The sequence below is a fragment of the Folsomia candida genome, unplaced genomic scaffold (assembly GCF_002217175.1).
Source record: "Folsomia candida strain VU population unplaced genomic scaffold, ASM221717v1 Fcan01_Sc006, whole genome shotgun sequence".
Lineage (NCBI taxonomy): Eukaryota > Metazoa > Arthropoda > Collembola > Entomobryomorpha > Isotomidae > Folsomia > Folsomia candida.
The window spans coordinates 4,866,422-4,872,421 of record NW_019091198.1 but is presented as its reverse complement, the minus strand read 5'-3'; the positions used below and the strand labels follow the sequence as shown (position 1 = coordinate 4,872,421).

At 36.7% G+C, this 6,000-nt stretch overlaps 1 protein-coding gene across 1 annotated transcript in view; it reads left to right on the top strand.

Moving 5' to 3' along the window:
• The first annotated feature begins 2,398 nt into the window (after window positions 1-2,398).
• The window catches only part of LOC110850773 (tyrosine-protein phosphatase 99A), a 134,073-nt gene continuing 130,471 nt past the window's right edge, over window positions 2,399-6,000 (top strand). Inside the window, exon 1 of the mRNA XM_022098332.2 lies at window positions 2,399-3,375. The gene's annotated coding sequence lies outside the window, so the exon portion shown is untranslated. The remainder of the gene's footprint in view (window positions 3,376-6,000) is intronic.

Sequence of the window (6,000 nt, the reverse complement as noted above, 5' to 3'; positions counted from 1 at the left end):
ATTGCTTCACTTGGTTTTAAGTAAGTTCCGTTGTTCCCCAGCGGTTGACACATTTGATCCTATACAAATTCCATAGTTGCAACTTAAACTACACGGTTTTTCAGCTGGACACATCCTTTAGTTTAGTCAGTCACTTTTCACTTCCTTCTTCACTCTGAAACCAATATGGAAAGAGAGAGAGAGGAACGCCAAAAAAGCAGCCAGTGTCAACTTGAAATTAAAATTGACAGCAGAGTTAAATAAACTTTTATCGTATCGGAGTAATAAATACGGCATTTGGTTTGTTTGTAAAAGTCAGCAAAGTTAAATAAAATTGTTGTCCTGTCTGTTTGTTTTTTCAAACGGAACGAGTTGGTTTGGTGGACTTGGTCCTATTAGCATTACGCAATTTAAATGTCTTTGCTGCTCAACCCGTGTAGCATTTTATTAGTTGGGTTTAATTCGAAAATATACAATTTCGCCTTTTATAGCAGCAGAACCACTCGGACATAAGTCTGAGCAAGGAGGTTTAAGGAGAAGAATAAATGAAAGTTAATCACAACAAGAGAATTATGCTCTCTCTCTCTTTCTGCGTATTATATAAAACTCGTTGTTTGTTATACCACCGTCGCACATATTACTTGTGGAACTAACTGCCATTCATGGAATGACAATTCTGGGTGCAAGCACACATTACCAACAAGTGAAATGATAAAGGTGTAAAATGTTCAAGGCATGATTATACCATAGCTCGAGGTCCTCTATACCTAATTCCAATGTAGTTTTACACTTGTTGGTGTGCACTCCTCCTGGCGCAAGGTAGCCAAATACCTGGGCTTGAGATTAACTTGAACTTGCTCACAGTCGTGGAAAACGCGACTTCCATATTTAATTTATGATTGTCATCAACTCAATAGCTCATTTCGAACTGCAAGACATGTTGCTCCTTTTCTTCTTCTTCTTGATAACAACTACTTGTAAATCAGCGGACAAGAAGGAGTAACGTAGTGCTCGTAACACTGATGTATTGCATAATAACTCTTTTACAACGTAGTACGACCAGCCATCAACATTGACAACAATGCAATAATTTTATCAAATGGATGGAGGAATCAAAAGGATTAAAAGATTAAAAGCTTGATAAATCAAAAATCATAATCTTACTGCACATTTAATATTGTGGCATTTGACTTATGTATGCTTGCACAAACCAACCAAGAAGCGATTGGTGGGTTTGTTGTTTTTCTACATTTTTAAATTTACGAACAACTTTTCCACTATTTATTCCAGGCTTTCACACAAGTTAAAAGATCACTTAAAGTTGAAATAAACTCGCTCAACTAAAATGCTTTGTCAAGCAAAAGGCTTCTTGCTTGTGTATTCTTTACCATTTCGTACTTGAAATTTTGAAGTGATGCTCTTCAGTTTTTTTATGCAACAACATACTCGACTACTTGAGCTTGGCATGTAGTTGTTTGATGGGAGAAAGAAATGGAAGAGGAAAAAACTACTGCTCAACATCCAAATGCCCTTTAATTTGTTTGACTGCTTAACAGAAATGAAATAATTGATTGTATTTTTAAGTGACTTCACACAAGAATTTATGCTCCTGCTGGAAGATAAACAAGCAATCTAACAAACAACTTACACAACTACACACTTGTGCCTGAAGGTAACGCAGTTTATCAATTTCTGGTATTGATACATCATCCATCTATTCTCCCATGAATGCGGATGACAACCCTTAATTACCAACATTGGTCAGGCTACAGGCGCTCCTTAGTCAGTTCAACTGTGTAGGTTGCTGCTGCTGCTGGAAAATAAGAAAATGCAGAGAATTTCTCTACGTATTTAGATCACTTATGAAATGCAGCAAAGCAATACATAATCCTCACCCAAATTATCGACCAAGTCCATTTGATTTGGATTTCTTCTCATGCTAATTCTATGGAGAGTTGCCCCATGGAAAAAGAATTTTTTTTCAAGACGAAAATGTTGCGTCGATCGAAAATGCAACAAAAAGTGCAAGAGACAAATTTAATCTTCAAAATATAGAAATCGAATCAGATTTTCTACTTGAACCACGATGACACAATTTTTAGTAGGCTTACCTGAACTAGGTCTCACTGCACATTCTCAGTCAGTGCCATGTGAGACAAATGAGTAGAATATCCACAACTTTATCTTATCAAAAATTATAAATCTTTAAACATGCACTCACTGTTACGAACATTATCCAACTTGCTTAAAATGGGAAATCTGCAGGTCGAAGGGTGTCTTTCCGAATTTTCCCTCACCCTCGTTCCAAGAGGAATTGCTGCATCTCATAAAAAGTGAGGTGGTTGGTTTCAGCCAGTTTCAGAGCTACTCGTCGAGTGAGAAAGGAAGAAAAGAGGAACCACATCGGCCCCACAGCTCAGTTTCGTAGTTCTCGCTGTGGTGAGAGGACAGCTTTTGTTGGGTTGGAGTACCAATACCATTTTCCCCATCACGAAGAAACCAAAAAGATTTTACAAGGCAAATAAATACGGTATTATTTACCTGTGGAAAAAACCAAGCTCTTCGCCCCAGTACAAAATACATGGTTACAAAATCTCAACAACGCTACAAACAATTAAGGTACAATTTCCAAATCTCGAGTGCAAGTAAGAGGATTTCCATAAAACCAGAGAGTGTTTAGAAATTCTACCGTCGTTTGAACCTGGTACAAAAAAAATATTATTTGGCTCGAGAAACTTATTAGTGTTTTGTTTCAGTGTGAAGTTAAATAAGGGAAAACCAATTAATGAAGGAATTGTGATACAGTTTGAGAATGGGAAATGAGAGATTTCTGTGTAAACCTTTGTGAGTGACAGAACAAACTAAACTGGTTATACGGTGTACAAAAACTCGTGAGGGTATAGTGTCAGTTAACAGCACTATCGTCGTTTGACCGTCTAAATACACACTGCCAATTGCTTCACAACAATACACAAAAACATTAATAACGACAGGGTAAAATCGATGAAAATTGTGCAATCGACGCGGCCAAAATCACCCCACTAACGCACTTCAACAAGGCTTTGTGTCGAGAGTATTAACCTGCCCCTGGGTTTATTGCGTTAGTTTTTCAGGCAGAGTAAAATAGCCAAAAGACGGGTAGTGTATATCTTTGATGAAATTATTTGTTTCGAGTGCTGCCCAGTGCGTGAGAACAGGATAAAGTTGGGAAGAAGAGAGTACTTGAAAACAGTGTACATAACTGAAAACAGAGGAAACTGAAGAGTGTAAAATTAGACTAATTTAATCTAATATAGTTTGGTATGGTATGTGACATTAGTGTAACATAATTATAACATAATTATTCATAAGTTCTGAAGTTTTGGATTAAGATAAAATTGAAGCACTATTTCCCTGGTAAGTAAGTCTTCTTAATATCTTATGTACTTGCGTATGTACTACCCGAGACTATCTAGCGTTTATCCATACAAAAAAGCCTAATCGTGGTGAAACAAGCCACAATGAGGCTGGAGGTTTCATAACACTTTTCCAAACTAGAATTAGGGTGGTGGCTTATTAAATCTTGGTGGAATTATTATTATATCAGTCACGACACTAGTAGAAAATGTTGTTCTTGATAAGAAACAAACATGAACAAATTTACATGTTACACGCCGCCTGATTGTGACATCTTCTTTATGTACGTTTCCTGATATATCTGGGTGGGTACATGTGGGCATATTTTAGATTTTGCAATATTACAAACAAAACCGAGATTCGTGCACTTATGTACTTCTTGCAAATATTGCAATGTTCTTCTGACATGGCTTGCAAATAAAACGCCAACTCGAATGCTGAAAATACCTTTCTGACAAACTGGCATCTTTGTTCGGGGCGTAATTTGTGACTTAATTTCATTTGAAGAAAGTCAAAAGTCCGAACTTTTTGGTCAGACTTTGCTCCGTTCCCACCACCACCACCACCGCTATTTCTTTCCACCTTTGGCTCGTTAGCTATGTCCTGATCAAACATTGGTTAGTTTGGTACATAAACACACATAGCTCTTCTTGTGCATAGGATCTTCTTGCTCGTGGGGATAAAAAAGGGGCACCGAGTTTCATGTGCCACTCAACAAGGGCGAAAAATACGGGTGAACCAGGCTACGACTGACTTTTATTTGCTTCTTCTTGTTCATTCTCCTCTCCTGCTCCGTGCATTGCATTGTTCCATTGCTGACTCTAACTGCTGGCATAGGAAGTTGCAAATTTTTCAGTTTCTTTGCAAAAACTTTTTCATGCTTTCGGGGGAACTTGCTGTGAACGATATTACTCTTTTCTCACAAATGCATTTATTTAGCGTTGTGTGTGGATCGAGGTCATGGAGAAGAAGCAAGTAGTGAAAAGATATATTGTCATTGCTCTAGTTTGGACTTTTGTGTGGACAAATTAAAAATTTACTTGTGCTTCTAACCAAGTTGGGATGTTTTTGTTAACAAGATAAGATTTAGCGTTTTTTTCAAGGGACACATGTCGAAAATTTCTATAGCGTTCTGTCATCATGATGTGATATTCTTGCAGGTTGTGCTCGGAGTGGGTCATATTATGAATTTCTGTCAAATTGCAAGATGATATACATTACTCCAATTTCACTCCACGTGTTATTAGCATTATGTTGTTTTTCTTTCTCTTAATTCGATAATTCACTTCTTTCGAACGCACTTACGGGAAACGGTAAACAAACGTTTCATTATTATTTGTTGTATTATCGACATCCTATAAGCAAAGTGCATATGTAAGTAAGTCGTGAGTTTTATTGAGAAATCCTTCAATTACATATGTACATATAGGTACACATACGGACAAATACGGATATATGTGGGTATGTAGGTACTTTGTCCACCTCAAGAAATGCACAACATATCAGCATTAATGTTACTTAATGAGGTTTACATGAAGTTTGGATTGAACTTTGCCTACAAAAGTGGGCAGCACAACAAAGTTTCCTGACAATTTTATTGACATGTTGCACTTCATAAGTCATTTTAAGTCGAGAGGATAATTTACTTTGGCTCGATTTAGCAGTTATTCAACTTTCTCTACTTTCTTTCCACTGAGTTGTCGCTTTAATTTTTCCCTTAATTTCGTCGATAAGAGTGACATATTCTAGCAATTTCCTACCAGGCATAATAACCGTTAATTATTGCACCATTTGCCAATTTCTGGCTAAGTGGTCAGCAAAACTCGCTCATAAATTTGAACATTGATTTTTTACTGAATAAAATCGATGCACACTTCTCACGTGTTGTCAACTCTTGGGTTGAACGATTATTGCAAATTTATGTTGATGATAGTTCACTTGTAGAACCGGGAATGTTGTCTCTCTTTTTATCTTAGGTTTCAAATTGTCAGTCAATTTCAGTGCAAAGTAGGTTTTAAAGAATTTTCAATCTTTTCTGGGTGGAGTATTTGCTGTTATATGTACCCCGATCGTATTATTTTCTCCCATTATCCGACTTTTTATCCTCGGCTAACCATTATAGTAATTATCAGTTGTCGTATTTGTGTATATGTAACCTTCATACATGTTGTAACAGACAGGGTAAAAGCTGCTACAAAATATCAAATTGTATTTTATTGTAGGTTTTGTACAATCTTAGAGAATCTAAAGGGAAATCCAACTTTTACATGGATTGCCACCCAAACTTTATAGTTTGTACTTCTCCTCCCATTCGCCTACTTTACAACATTAAACCCATGCGTTTGAAATATATGCCTGCATCCACGAAAGTATAAAATTGTAGATACTCGGATTTGTAAATAATGTATGTAGCTCAGGGCACATTTCGATTTTAGTTTTGATTCTGTAGATAATAATAATATGCGATTGAAACTTTTAATGGCGACGCGTTCTCTTTCCCTTTAAACACTTGCCCTCATGTATGCATTACATTACTATATGCTGCATACATATTTATTACTGAAAGGTGCTGGCCATTACCACCACAGGTTTTATGCCCCACTTTATTCACCAGTTGATTTGATA